This window comes from Neolamprologus brichardi, chromosome 16 (assembly GCF_056152115.1).
Source record: "Neolamprologus brichardi isolate AB-2024 chromosome 16, ASM5615211v1, whole genome shotgun sequence".
In the NCBI taxonomy this organism is placed as follows: Eukaryota; Metazoa; Chordata; class Actinopteri; order Cichliformes; family Cichlidae; genus Neolamprologus; species Neolamprologus brichardi.
In genome coordinates, this window is record NC_142119.1 from 1,766,317 (window position 1) to 1,781,288 (window position 14,972).

The 14,972-nt window shown below is 39.0% G+C and overlaps 1 protein-coding gene across 3 annotated transcripts in view; it reads left to right on the forward strand.

Annotated features, from left to right (window-relative positions):
- The window catches only part of dpp10 (dipeptidyl-peptidase 10 (non-functional)), a 246,521-nt gene that overhangs the window by 145,479 nt on the left and 86,070 nt on the right, over positions 1–14,972 (forward strand). Inside the window, exon 1 of one of the 3 annotated variants that reach the window (XM_087853045.1) lies at positions 11,959–12,071. The exons of the other annotated variants lie outside the window; for them this stretch is intronic. The gene's annotated coding sequence lies outside the window, so the exon portion shown is untranslated. Of the gene's footprint in view, positions 1–11,958; positions 12,072–14,972 lie in introns of those variants that run through there. 3 annotated transcript variants of the gene reach the window in all.

Genomic DNA, 14,972 nt, shown 5'->3' on the forward strand with positions numbered 1-14,972 from the left:
TCAAATAGTACAGCAAAGTGTAAATCGGATAAAAAGAGTGCTATTTATGAGTTAAAGTATGATTTGCAGGAGTCAGTTGGACATTGATTGAGGCACTCAGCATATCAGAGTGATGCTGAAAAATCAGTGTAAATGCATTTGTTACTGATAGATCGAACTATTGCAATTCATTATAATCGGGCTCTTCTAAAAGCTCCTTGAAAACACTTCGGTTGTTTTCTTATTTCTCCCATATTACTGTTCCTTCATTGGCTCCCTGTTAAATCCAGGACTTGATTTGGGATTGGTATTGATTGGTATGGGAAGAGCATCAGCTCATGCCAGTCACCTGTGTATAAAAGCTGGCCCAGATGACCCTGACATCTTGGTTAGGTTATGTTTAATATTTTGTTTTAGATTTAAGTAAATGTCTTGTGTGAACTCTCTCCTTCTCACCTACTTTGAGCCAGTTCGTGACAACCTATTATAACAACAAAGTAGTTCTCTCTGCAGGTTTACTTGTGATTTCTAAACTTTCTAAAAGTAGAATGGGACTCAGAGCCTTCAGCTGTCGGGGTCCTCTCTTGTGGATCCAGCTCCCAGTTTTTGAGAGACAGACACCCATTCTACTTTTAAGACTCATCTTTGACCCCTTCCTTTCTCTTCATCCTTCAAACATCAGAAAACTATATTTATAACAACTGTCCTCAAACCAAAAACCCAACCCACAACATCCCACTTAATGTAAACTTAACTAAAATGGCATCACAGCAAGGAATTAAAGGCCGAACTACCAAAGTGAGTATAAAGTCTAAATGTCAAAAAGTGATGAGATCACTCAAAAATGGGAGCGACTGATGAATATGTGCTGCCATGTTTTAGTGCGGGCTGTTATCTAGTAACAGAAGAAGAAAGTTTTGTTATTCGGGAAGGGGAGAAAAACTGGTTGGCTTTATTATAATAAACTCCATCAAATGAAAGGAAAATATTGATAAGTAACTGAAACCTCCCAGCAAGCTGATACTTCCCATCTTCCCCTCTTTTCAGTCACTACTCTACTGTATATGTTTTCAGCCGCACCTGTGCGGCTCCTTCCACCTGCACAGGTGCGCATAGGGTTATAGATAACACAAAATATAAATCAAGAAGGCATTACCTGGCTTCTGCTGACATTCACCTTAGATATTTAAGAGACACCTTTGGCTTCAGAAACCCTACTTCTATTTTACCCTACCACTCCTCATTGTTAACGACGTAATCACGTAAGCAGACCTGTCCTCACTAACTCTGATTAACAGGTAACGTCCAGGCCACACAGACACAGGATTAAAAAATAAACCACAAAGAAATCCCAAAACATAATGCAATAACAGCAGTTTCATATGAATTCTTAATAACTTATAGGTTAGGGCTCTTCTCAGATTTTACTCAGAACAGCTGAGTCCTGATGAGTCCTGATGTATTGATGAAGATTTTTGTAAAGCTTTGTAAGTGCTGGTAATTTCTGCTCCCTGATGAATATTGCTGTGCCACGATAATAAGGGGAAATTCTCTCAAAATTTTTAAAGGCCATTCAGTTGGGTTCTAATGAGGCAGGAGTATTGATTGGCTTTCACCTGGCTGTGGAGGGAAGACAGTGATATATTGGGGAAGGTGAAGAGCTGGCAGGTCTCAACAGCAGGCCTCCAGTGAGTTAAAAGCACCAGTCTTAACCCATTCACTCTGAGAGTCCTCAGCTTGCTTAATGAGAAGAGCAGCAGAAGCGTTTCAAAGGCTGTGTCTCCAAGTACTTCTTCTCTCTTATTTATTAAAATTACCCACATTTCAAAATCATAAGTGTCTGTTTGAGGATAAATGGAAAAAACTTCAGGTATTTCCTTCTTACCTGCCTGTAAAACCGCTTTGAGTCCAGGTTTGCGAACTTTAAGGTCAACATTTTAGACCTGTTGAATGCTCCTCACAGCATTTTATCTGAGGCTAGAGGAAAGTATTGACTGATTTTGTTTACATTATGAATCCATCCGAAAGAAAAGAAAAGAAATAAATAGGTTTTAAAATTGCACAGGCATCACAAATTAAAGTAAAGCACAATTTGCATCCAAATGCTTTAGTACTGAGCACCTTGGTAAGGTTTTAAGTCCACTCCACAACTCTTTTATAAATTACAAATTACACTAATAGACAAAAAGGTTTAGGATATTATTATCTCCTCTGGTATAATTTTAAATGGCCAATGAATATACATGAATGTTCCTTGTTGGTTGTGTATTTCAAAGGCAAACTGAGCACAAACAAAAACATTTAAATTTTTTGCTGATAAAAATTTCACAACATGGTCTTTCCAGGGAGCCATTAAGTAACCATAACAATCGCTTAAAAATAAAGCTAATAAAATAAAGGCACACTGTGATATTCTATTCAGTACATCCTTGTACAGTTCAGCATATTGTAGTACATGTAGTAACATCTAGTACACAAGATGTTGACATAACTATTGCTATAAGATGAAGTTCTCAAAGGCAGTTATGTGATGTATAGAATATTAGACTTACAATATAACATGTCAATAAATAATGAAAATGTTTAATATTTGCAAGACCCACCTGAATATATTAACAGTACGATATAAGAAAAGCATTCTAATGTTATGATCAAATGGTATTTAATAATACAGGTTGTAACATCAGTGCTTGCAGCTGTATTGTCTAGACATATTTGTAGTTTAACACTATCAATGTTTATATTATTTATAGAGGTTAACACTGGTAATAAAATAGGGCTTAATACGTTACTATATGGCAAAATTGTTTAACAACAGACAAAAAAAGATATAAGGAACAGGACCAGTTAGTAGTAATAAAAGTAGTAGTAGTAGTAGTAGTAATAATGATAATAATTGATTCTAAACTGCATGGAAGGTAGTGAAGGGAAGGGGAGAGGGATAGGGTTGATATAAGCTGTTTCCATTGGCTCTGTTCATAAGCTACTGTACCCATGTCTGACTTTGAGTATCAGTTGTTAACTTCCATCCTTTAATTCCAGAAGACAGTCAAAGTAGGAGTCAACAGAAAGTGGTCACCATCACAATGACAGCAACTCTTTAGACTTTACAGTTTACACTTGAATGTGTATCAGGCTGTATATTTCAGTCACTCAGCTTGAATTTGTGTAACTCTGCCTTTTATTTCTTCCTGCCCATGTTGCACGCTCTTGAGGAAGCGCCATGATAAATGCAGCTTTTGAGCTGTCACCTGTGGTAGAAAGGACAATGCCTAAAATGCTAGATTCTGATAGTGCATCTGGTTTATGTCCACAAGTTCAGACACATGAAAAGCTTTTTTTTAAAGCATTTTTGACAGCATTTTTAAATTGTTATGACAAATACAATATTATTGAACTCCTTAGCATTCTTGGTTATTATTAGTAAGTACAAGTGTGATCAAATAATAATAAATAATAAAAAAAGAATGCTGGTCTGTAAATATGACAATGCTTTCTGAACCTTAAATTTCTCCAAGTCATTCTGCTCGATCTTTTCCTCTAACTGATTTAACACAGCACCATATATTTTGCACTGGATTTGACATTTAACATTGACATTTTTAATCCCTTTAAATTTAAGCTAGTGCCAGAATTCACCTAATTAGTCCCAGAGTTAATGAAGGTTCGTTGTTGTCTGGAAAACTGACATTTACATATCCAGCCTTGATTTGAAAGCATTTCTTTGGGAAACACCTTCAAACATCTAAAACTCCAGAAAATGACCAAAACCAAGCTGTTGTTATGATCTATTGTTCTGTTCAAAATTTCATCTAATGGCATGTAGAATAAGTCCACATATGAAAATTGGCTCACTGGAAACTTAGAAAAAAGAGCTTTGTAAAGTTTATATCAACCTGATAAGGTTCTTTTTCTACCCAAATCATGACCTTGTTCTAACAAAATGGTCCTCAAAAAATTAATAGGTAGCATAGCAGTAACAGTACAGTTTTGGTGATCATTAACAGCAGAAGCACTTGGACATATAATATCAGGAATTAAGGTTAAAGATTGTTCAGGTAACAAGAGATCTAAAAATACATGAGAAAAAGTGTTTTTTCTACTTATCCAATTCAGGGTTATGAGGAGGGAGGCTGGAGCCTATCCCAGCTGTCATGGGACGAGCACACCCTTAGGTCTCTAATCTATCGCAGGGCTAACACAAAGAGACAGATAATCATTCACAATCAGAATCACCAATTAACCTAACATGCATGTTATTAGACTATAGGAGGAAGCTAGAGTACCTAGAGAGCACCTATGCAGGCATAGGGAGAATATAAGCTCAACACAGAAGGGCCACAGCTGGCCTTTAATTGTTGTAAGGTGGCACTGCTAACCAACAAACCACCACTGTGCCACCCCTACTTTATTTTGAGCCAATCATGATCCTGTCTTGAAGACTGTTGTCAAGAGTTTACCTCCTTTTTGAAAAACGTGGCCTCCAATCTGAGACATTATCAAAACTTACCTGTTAACCTATGGTTGGGGTTAGAGGAATGGTTAGAAGTAGGTTAGGTTTTGCGTTCACCACATGCTAAATACTTAACTAAAATATTTCATCTTTCAAATGAATTCTCATAACTTTCTCCGGCACAGTTTTTCTGTTCCAGAGGCTTTTCTTTTCTTTTCAAATATTCTAAATAAGTAAACGTTTTATAAAAAGAGAGAAGATAACTTGACTCCCCAAAACCCCAGCCCCACTGGTGACCAGCTGAATGTTAAAAGGTTAAGCAAGCACATTAACTAGACTCAAATTCTTTTAAAAAATAATAATTTCAATTTAGACTGTCTTGGCTTCCATAGGGTTCAGAGGTTCATAGTTCATTGTGTAATTCAACCAAGGATGTCAGCAATACGACATTTCATGTGTATACAGTCTGAAACTTCTCTTGTTTAATCAGTAGTCCCTGTGCGGTGGTATTCAGCAAAGTGAACCACAAGAACAACATTTTGGTACAACGCAATTAAGATTTCATATTCATAGTTATTTATTATCTACCTCAGGCAATTTCTATGTCTGTGGAAGCTCAGTGCAGAAAGGGACTGATGAATATCTACATGTATCACAAAGAAGTGAAGGAGCAGAAGTAATAGAAGTGAAAATGATTCTTTCCAGTTTAACCTCCCCACCGTTGAATTTCTTATCAAATGTATTTGGAGTTAATACAACTTTCTATGGATCAGTTGTGGCTGTTGTCACTCAAGTGTATATCCACTTTACACACAACCCTCTGAGCATCTTTTCCCAAGGGTCACAAAGGCCGATGCATTATGGAATGACATTCATATCTCATCGATAACCTGCACAACCCCACCGCAGGGCTGTGACATTTCACTTCATTAAGTCCCCGGTTCATTTGTTGTCTTGCTTCACATACAGGGCCGGAGCGAAAAGATGATGGTTGAGGATGAATTAAACATGGCGGGTTTAAATATAGACTTCTTGAGACAAAGGCGGCTCTATAGGCAGTTCATCCCCAACCTCCTCACATCCTCTGACATCACCCTCCCACTGACACTAGTGGCAATGCATTTTAAAGGGATCAGTTGACTGACAAGGCAAATACTTTATAGCGTGGTGTAGACTAGTGCAGACTCGATCCCTAATGTGCAGCATTCTGCAGCTGGAACCACAGAACATGTATAAATCATAACTAAATTTTTAGTCCTGTTTCATTCAAATTGACAAAACAGTTTTTACACCTCTCATTGTAAACATTTTTCTCTTAAACATTTATCTTTTAAGTAAGAGGCTTGATTTTAAAGCAAACACTGTTTTCCTCTTGCATGGCAGCTCAATCTCAGAGCCCTTTCTCCATTATATCCACATATATCCACTGTGTCAGACTTGCCTCTCTAACTTTGTCTCTAAACTGTTTGACATGAGCTGTCCCTTTGAGGGACATCTTCAACTTTGCCTCCTGTCTTATCAGTGACACTGAGTCCAAATCATACCTCATAACAGGTCTCACAGCCATCTTGTAAACCTTCCCTCTCACTTTTTCTGCTATCCTTCCATCACAAATCAACCCTAGCTCTCATCTCTACCCACTCCACCCTGCCTGCACTCTGTTCTTCAACTTTCTTGTGCAATGTCCATTGCTTTGGATGTTAACCTAAGATATTTAAACTCATCTACCTTCACTACCTTTATTCCTTGCAGCTTCACCTTTCTGTCTGTCTCCCTCCCATTCACACACATTTATTCTGTATCGCTTCTACTTTCATTCCTCTTCTCTCCAGAGCATACCTCCACCTACCTTCCACCTTCTCCATACTCTCATTACACATCAGAATGTCATCTGCAAACATCATAGTCCTCAGATACTCTTGCCTGACCTCATCTGCCAGCATCAACACTGCAAACAGGAGGCAAAGGGTCTCAAAGCTGATCCCTGGTGTAATCCCACCCCCACCTTGAACCCATTTGTCAATCCTACTGATTGCACATCCCGCCGCTGTCTCGCTGTCCTCAAACATGTCCTGCACCACCTTCACATACTTCTCTGCCACTCCTGAATTCCTCATGCAGTACCACAGTTCCCTCATGGGCACCCTTGGTCCTACTCTTTCTGACCTTCTCTAGACATCAACAAAAAGCAAAATTTAAACTATAATTCTCAGCATGGAGCCATACTTATGATCACTAATCGTCACCTCTTCTTAACACTTCTTAACACTTTCTCTTTAGCAGTTTGGCTCACCAACTGTATCCCTCTGTAGTTACTACAGCTCTGCACATTGTTTCTACCAGTTTTTATGCCAATGAAAAAAATATACTTTGTTACTATGTACTAGTTATTGTTGATCTTTAATTGAAACCCCTTTTTCTGACTGTGATTTTGGAAAGATGTCAGTTGGTAAAAAGTTAAGGGTGTGTATAGAAAATATAAATCAAGCCTGCCACAGCATCGTGCCATCTATCACGTTTCGTCTACCTCATGATTTATTTTCTTGAGTCAGGTTTTCATATTGTGGATTTGAAGGAAGAAATCGAATCAGGCTGAGGCCAGCACAAGTGAAACATCCATTTATTCTTTCCACTGCAGTGTCTCAAGTTTGCTCAGGGAAAGATTAAACAATTTTCAATTTCCACTCTATTTTAGTTTTAATTACAGGCAAGATTTTGGAGGATGCAATGTCAGAGATCCAGGATATAGGACCAATGAGAGGTGTCTGTTATAGGATGAAGTAGGCAGTTTATAAGTAATAGTAACACAGAATCAAAGGAAACTGCAATCGAATAGAATGATTTTAATTTTTTTTCACTGGGTACAATGACAATGAGGTACCACTCCCGTCTGTTTGCACACATTTTTTAAAAAAAGCATTAGCATAACAATGTCAATAAATAAATAATAAAGACAAACACATCCACACACACCCATGATAGACATATTGTCCTGTTGTATTCCACTGATCCATAATTACACAAATGTTATTATATTTATTTCATTTTATTTTTTTATTTTTTTGCCACAAACTGTAAACTCAACCATAAAAGAGCAGAAATACAAGAGTGTCAGTCAAATATTGTTAACATGGTTATTAGAAGTTGCCTGTTGACACACAAACTGATTAGTGACTAGATTAACACCACCAAGAATATAGAGCAGGGGTCCCCAATCCCAGTCCACGAGGGCCGGTGTCCCTGCAGGTTTTAGATGTGTCCTTGATCCATCACAGCTGATTTAAATGGATAAATTACCTTCTCAACATGTCTTGAAGTTCTCCAGAGGCCTGCTAATGAACTAATCATGTGATTCAGGTGTGTTGACAGGGTGAGATCTAAAACCTGCAGGGACACCGGCCCTCGTGGACTGAGATTGGGGACCCCTGATATAGAGGCTTTTTGGATGCAGCTAGTCTTAAAGAAGAAATTTACTATAAAACTGAAAACTAATCCAAATAAGGTTTTAAGATTCGTTTGGTTACTCTAACTGCATAACTGTGAGCATAGTTCATAAATCCATTTTTGCACCTTAAGAAAAATCTGTTCTTTTCTTTACACAGTGCTATCCATGCCAGATATTGTTTACATATTTATAACTGAAATGACAAAGAGCTATGAAAATTTATAGTGCAGCCTGTACATTTGGTCCCCTTTTGTTGGGTCATTAATTGTTTTGGTTGCCTACTTAGTTTATAACCTTTGTTTTCTGAACATAATGTGTTTGAGTGCAACCCCTACTGTATTGGAAAGTGACAGTATAATGTACACGTCTCAGTTGTATCTTTTTTCTTTTATGAAAAAACAAGTGTTAAAGTTGGTAGTTGAATTATGCCCCAGTGTCATGCTGTTTCTCGTCTCCGATAAACATCTGAATTACTAGGTTGTATGATTAACACATTTAATGTTGTGCACTTTGACAATGACACTTGTTTTGCAATGCAAATCAGAGGTGGGTCATATGAGAGTTGCTTTGAGAGCAGAGACTGAAGAGAAATTAATATGAGGAGTCAATGAGCAGCAACAGCTCAGCTCTGTCTTTCATCAGGTTTTAAAATCAACACCCAAGTTAGAAACAAACACCCACGCGTTATTTATTATACGGTGGGTCTTGGAAATAATTAAGCACCACTCAGCCACTTTAGCAAATAAAAGGCAGTGCTTGCTACAGGTGAGTCTGAGTTTCAGGCCCACCAAGAAATTGCTGTTGCAGTGTTTGGATTTAATGTTAAGTGTGGCCAGACCACATCCAGTGATTCAGTTTACCATTCATGGTGTTTCCAACTGCACTGAAAGAACAAAGGAAGTGGGAAATGGTGAACAGAATAATGATAGACAGATAAAAATCTCATTAAACTGGAGCTAAAGTGAATAATTTGTATGCATACAAGAGGCAGGCATGAAGAGGAACATCCCAGCACTGTGGGGGGCAGACTCACAAATCCCACTTTTACGTGTTATTCTGTTATTGGTAGAGTTGTGTGTTACAGTGTTGTATTCACACTTTTCATAATTCTAGTATTTTCATATTTTTACTCTTTCCTTTGTCTATACTGGCTATACAGGCAAAGAGAGGAGCATTTCATCAAGGGCCTGTACTCCAAAGCAAATTCACCATGACCAAGATAGTTTTTAGTTATCTGACTTCCATTAAACTAACATCAGTGATCAGGTGAAGTGTTAACAAAGGTTGTTATCAATAAGTCAACCCACGGTTTCCCAATCAAGCTGCAAGTGCAATGACATGAAAGGGGTGGCGTAACACCATCTAACTAATCAGATACATGGAGGTCTACTGGCAACACAGTTCTTTTTTTCTTTTTTTTTACAAAAAAATAATAATATATAACATTCAAAAACTATGAAGAGGTTAAAGGCATTATACAGACTGAAAGCAGCGCAGCTGCTGCAGACAAAAGCAGTGTTGTGAGTGTATGTAACAGAGACCTGTCCACTAGTTTAGGGTTAAAAGCGCTATATGGCTGTGTGTGCTGTAACTGTTTTTGCCAGTAAGGCTGGAAACCTCATATATACTAAAAATATTGCTGGTATTTTGTTGAACTTGATGGAATGACTTTTTTCCCCACACACAATAATGAAACAGTTGAAATCATGTCACTGGGTGCTCTGTGGAAATATTGTGACAGCCGTAGTAGCAGCTGACACTGTCAGCAGCATAGGCTGTATATAAAAAAAACTGAGGAAGCCACTATGACATCAGCCATTGGTTTTGGAGGTAAACAAAACCATTCAACCTTCTCTCACCCCAACCGGTCGCAGCAGATGGCCCCGCCCCTCCCTGAGCCTGGTTCTGCCGGAGGTTTCTTCCTGTTAAAAGGGAGTTTTTCCTTCCCACTGTCACCAAAGTGCTGCTCATAGGGGTCATATGATTGTTGGGTTTTTCTCTGTATCTATGAAGCGCCTTGAGGCAACTTTTGTTGTGATTTGGCGCTATATAAATAAAATTGAATTGAATTGAACACTGAAGCAAATATTCTGCTTCCCAAAAGGAGGATGTTTAGTTGGATTTTTTTTTTTCAGAATTCCTGCCTTGCACAAATGGCCTTTGGCTGTTTTGTTTTTTTCTTTCTAAAGCCTAAAATAACTCCATGCAGCTGACATGACATGACAAGAGCTGCTGACAGCTCTCAGATGTTATTCGGGCGTGTTATTCATGACACAGTGCTCTTTATGGCTCTACATGCATGCTTATGTAAGGTTTAGACTAATGGCTTATATCAGATAATACACAGGTTAATTAAATAGATTACTGGATGCTTTTACATTTAGGTGCTCTGAGATTAGATCTTCAAAAGACACATATTTGGTAAAGTATTCTCATGATGGTTAACTAGTTACTAATTTCATAATCGATCTGTCTCATTACATTTCTGTACTTTTACTACCATTGTTAATTCACACCATGCACACATGACATGCAGGGGTGAATATTGTGACACATTTTCTGCACCAACCATCTATAAATTGTGTTACTGCCTGTACAAAAGTAGCTCATCTGTCTGCTCAGGACAGATGGAAAAGGCATCATTATTATCCTATATTGATGACAGGCCAAGTAGATACTCACCAGTGCTGAAAGGGAACCTGTCTTCTGGTCTCACAATCTTCAAAACTCTCCAAATTAGCTGTCTGGCTTATTTGGTCCTTATCCGGCTTGCAGACATCTTCATGCCTTTTTATTTCTCCTGCATCTAGCAACAAGAGCCAGAGCCCTGTTACTGTTGCCACTTCAGTGAGTAGTCATAATGTTTATATAAAAGCATCCTCCCTGATCAACTAAACAAGCAAAAGCAGCTCAAACTTCAGCATATTTACTTGTATCCTTCCATCATATCCTTAAGGCCTCATAGAACACCTATGGTTCCTGAATTTTCTAAAATTAGGATGAGAGACAAATCCTTCAGCTGTCAAGCCCCTCTCCAGTGGAACTACATCCCAGTTTGAGTTTTGACCCTCAACTACCCCTTAGTTATCCTGCTAGATCTCCCATGATGCACTAGAGGAGTTCTCTTCTCTTTTCACCATTCAATAATTTATATAAAATATATATTCTTATAAAATATAAGAACTCTCTTTTAACACGAAGAACCTGCAGAAACAAGCTCAGGGAGGAGTAGCCATGTTCCACAACTGGCTGCTGGAAGTTAAACATGCAATAGTGGTATATATATATATATATATATATATATATATATTAGGGGTGCAACGATAATCAAATACAATTTCTCTGCAATTACAAACTCTGTCCTTACAATCTTGGTATCAAAATAAAGCTAACACTTGGGAAATTTCATCAGAGGTGTAAATATTGAATCAGATATTACTGTGTCAAAGTTACTGAGACTGGAACACAGAAAAGGTAAGTAGATTTGATCCTCGCCTATTTTTTTTTTTAATTTTTAGCATATAACCTTTTGAAAAATATGCCTCAGATCACATTTGGTTCCAGAAATTCCGTAACCAACATATAGACATCATCTGTGCAAAGATTTATGTTTCTAAAGTGAAACAGTGAAAAATTACAGCGCTGTCAATACATGAATATCCAGACGTTGTACAAAAATGTCCAATTTTGGCACACAATTGGACACCATGCCAGTTGATTTTTTTTAGGTATTAAAGAGCAGAAATTAATAAATTTTATTAACAGGCCTAAACATGCTTTTTTTTAAATATATTTTTGAAGAATTAACCACACATTTACATGGCAACAGCCCTTTTCTGCAGCGCATATAGAGCGTTTGATTGGCCTCTGGCCCTTTAAACTCCGAGGGGCTGTAACTTTGGTTTCTTTTGGTCAATTTGCGTGATTGACACCTCTTTTTAATGTTTGAGCCAATAGATTCACAGTGACGATGCCACGTTCACGTCATTTCAACCAATCAGACGTTGTGATGCCAAAACCCACGTGGGCCCAAATTTACTGCATGTGGTGTCTGTTCACTTACGTGTCTGTAGGTGGGTCTAAAATGGAGGTTGTTGACAGAAAACTGCTCTGATGCGGCTAGGTAGGCATGGCAACTACTGTTAACCACGTGGCTACCGGCTACCTGTGACAATAACGGAGGAAATCAGGACGGTAAGCCAATTTCTGTCTTAGCGCATTTGCGCCGCTGTGTGTTTTTGTGGTCTTCTTTTGTGGCTCATTCAGTGAATTTTGGTCTGATCATGGTGAAACTTGATGTGTGGAGTCAGTGAGCTAACCAGCCCATCTTTAGCCGGTTACACGAAGTCTAAAGAATTTCTGGTTCGGTTTTGTTTGTTTAGCGGACTTCTGCGCATTTATGTAATTGCTCGTTTAATCAGCTTGTTTTCGGTGTGTTTGGTGGTTGTAGAAATGGTTTATATGACGTGATTTCCTCCTTTTTGCCCCGTACTGGGGCGTGGGGCTTAAGTGGTCAAACATATCAGGTCCCCATAAGGAGAATCATGTGCTAACGGCTGTCTAAATGACTCGGGTAAGGTTTGCAGCATGCCTGCTTGTTGTTTTTGTCTGCTTCCACTTGTCTTTGCACTAGGATGATGTTGGAGTAAATGTGCAGTCATATTCGTTGTGTTCCCACTAGTGCTGTCAGCGTTAATCTGACATGACGTTAACGCCACAACACGGCAAATCTCCGTTAACGAGCTACCGCAGATCGCCCTGTGTGTGGGGCTGGACAGCCAACACGTTAACGAGCTAACCTGCTAACACACTAGTTCCCACCAATGTAATTGAGCATTGCGTGGCACATCCAACATACTGTTTTACTTTTGTCCATGACACGCTTACCTCCAGGGTCATACTTCACATGAAAACCAAAATAGTTCCAAACGCCAGATCTGAATGAGGGTGGGGGAGGTTCAATTTGCCATGTTGCAACCTTCTGTCTCGCTAGCTTGCCCTGCGCTCAGTGAATCTGCGTTCGACTACTCCGCCTAGGCTGCACTGTCGAGCGCAGATCCACTGAGCGCTCAACACAGACAGCATCGTCAGAAGAAAAGTTGATAAAATAAATTACAAATTTTGTATTGTTCGATACATATGCGTACCGAACCGAAAGCACTGTATCGAACGGTTCGGCCACTATTGCATGTTTAACTTCCAACAGCCAGTTGTGGAACATGGCTACTCCTCCCTGAGCTTGTTTCTGCAGGTTCTTCGTGTTAAAAGAGAGTTCTTCCTCCGCAATGTCCTAAATTGATGCTCTTAGATAGATAGCCCTGTGTGAATTGCTGTCATCTGCACTTCATTTCTTTTTTCTATGTGGTTCTTGTTGAAACAGGATGACAATAGCCAGAACCATCCAGTCAAGACAAGCAGTAACGTAGTTTGTAAAAAGCCAGTGAAAATGCTTAACCTTAGACCGTGACCACCGTATATTTACGTTTTCCAAACCTTTGTCTGTTTCATCTTAAATATTGTGTGTTGACTTCGGAAGTAAATAAAATGGCATGGTGCAGTGTGAACTTGTCACCTTGGAGGTTTTCCAGTGCAGTTTTACATTTCTTTGTGCTAAAAATACAGATGTGTTGTTGCGTATAGCTCCGGGTTTTTGCCTGAGAAACTGATATTGCTCTATCTATTGAGTGCCGGTAAGAAGAGGTGACCTAGTGATGAAAGACCTTGAGATAATGGAAGTGTTCCTGATCGAGCCACAGGGGAAGTGCAGGTTACAGGCATAACTGCTGACTGCACGGAACAATTCAGCATCCAGGTGCTGGCTGGGAGGCAAGAAAGGCACCTTTGAAGAGCACTCTGCCGCTTCCCTGAAGTGGAAAAGCAGTCCCTTTAAGGGAAGAGCAGGACCAGTTTGGTAACATTATTCTCAAAGGAAGGTTGTGTGTTGTTCACCTGCTTTTGTTGCTGACATTGTTTTAGATGATGGTGACAAAAAGGGAGGAGGGGAGGAGAACAATGGAGATGCAAAGGTAAAGGAGAACCGAACACTGTGCATATTCGAGCTAGAGACTCTCACACTTACACACTACAAAGTTTCATGTATCCAGAGAAGCAGAATAGTTCTTACTTCATCTCTGTTTTTTCTTGGATATCCAGTGGCAGAATTGTTATTAAGGTGGGAGAATTAAAAGAAGCAGATGGATTAAATGATTGACAAGGCGTTCTTGTGAGCAACCCACGTGGACCAGAACTGCCCTGTTCATTACCTGCAATTCTGAGCAGTGCTTGTGAGCTGAAATGGCATTAACCATCTGAAACTGAAAATTTCAAACGCACTTGCAGAGGCTGGTTCGACACAACCCCAACCAGTCGATTGGAATGATCCAAAATGGCTTGTTAAATAAGGCTCAGTAATTAATTAAATCTCTTCATTGATGAAGTCTAAAGAGTTCGTGTTGCAGAGGTGTTGTGCTAATCTGGATCTTAATCTTCTAATCTAATCAGAGAATGCTGCACATTTATTCCACTGGAGGGAAAAAGAAGTGAGTCAGAGGCTAGAATAATGCAGAGGTGGGCTCTAATTGAAGGCTCATGTCCACTCTTATTTTGTAAATCAACTCGCAGTGTTAGACTTGGAGCAATAGGAGGCCCATTATTGGATGCTTTTTGTAGCTTTCAGTGATTTTACTTCACGCTGAAGTAAAAACTGAACAAATACAAATTGAAAAACATCTCTAAAGCAAAAATCCAGCACATTTTGCGCAAGCTCTGAGTAACCTGTCAGATATTATGGATTCAGATAGATTAGTATTTTGACAAACTCTTAAGTAGACGAGTCTTCAGATGTCATTGGAAGATGTTCAGTTTGCTTATATTTAAATCCTATATAAATTGCATAATTGTCCCTACTTGCACCCTTATTAAGCCTTAATTATACATTCTACTCTGGTCCACTTCCGGCATAAATTTTGTCATCGGACTGTAAATACGAGGCAACATCTGTTTGCATGCTTGCCCATTTTATGTAACTGCATCGATCTGCCAGAGAATTTACTTGACAGAGCACCAACTGCACATGCACCCCAGGTGGTGAAATGC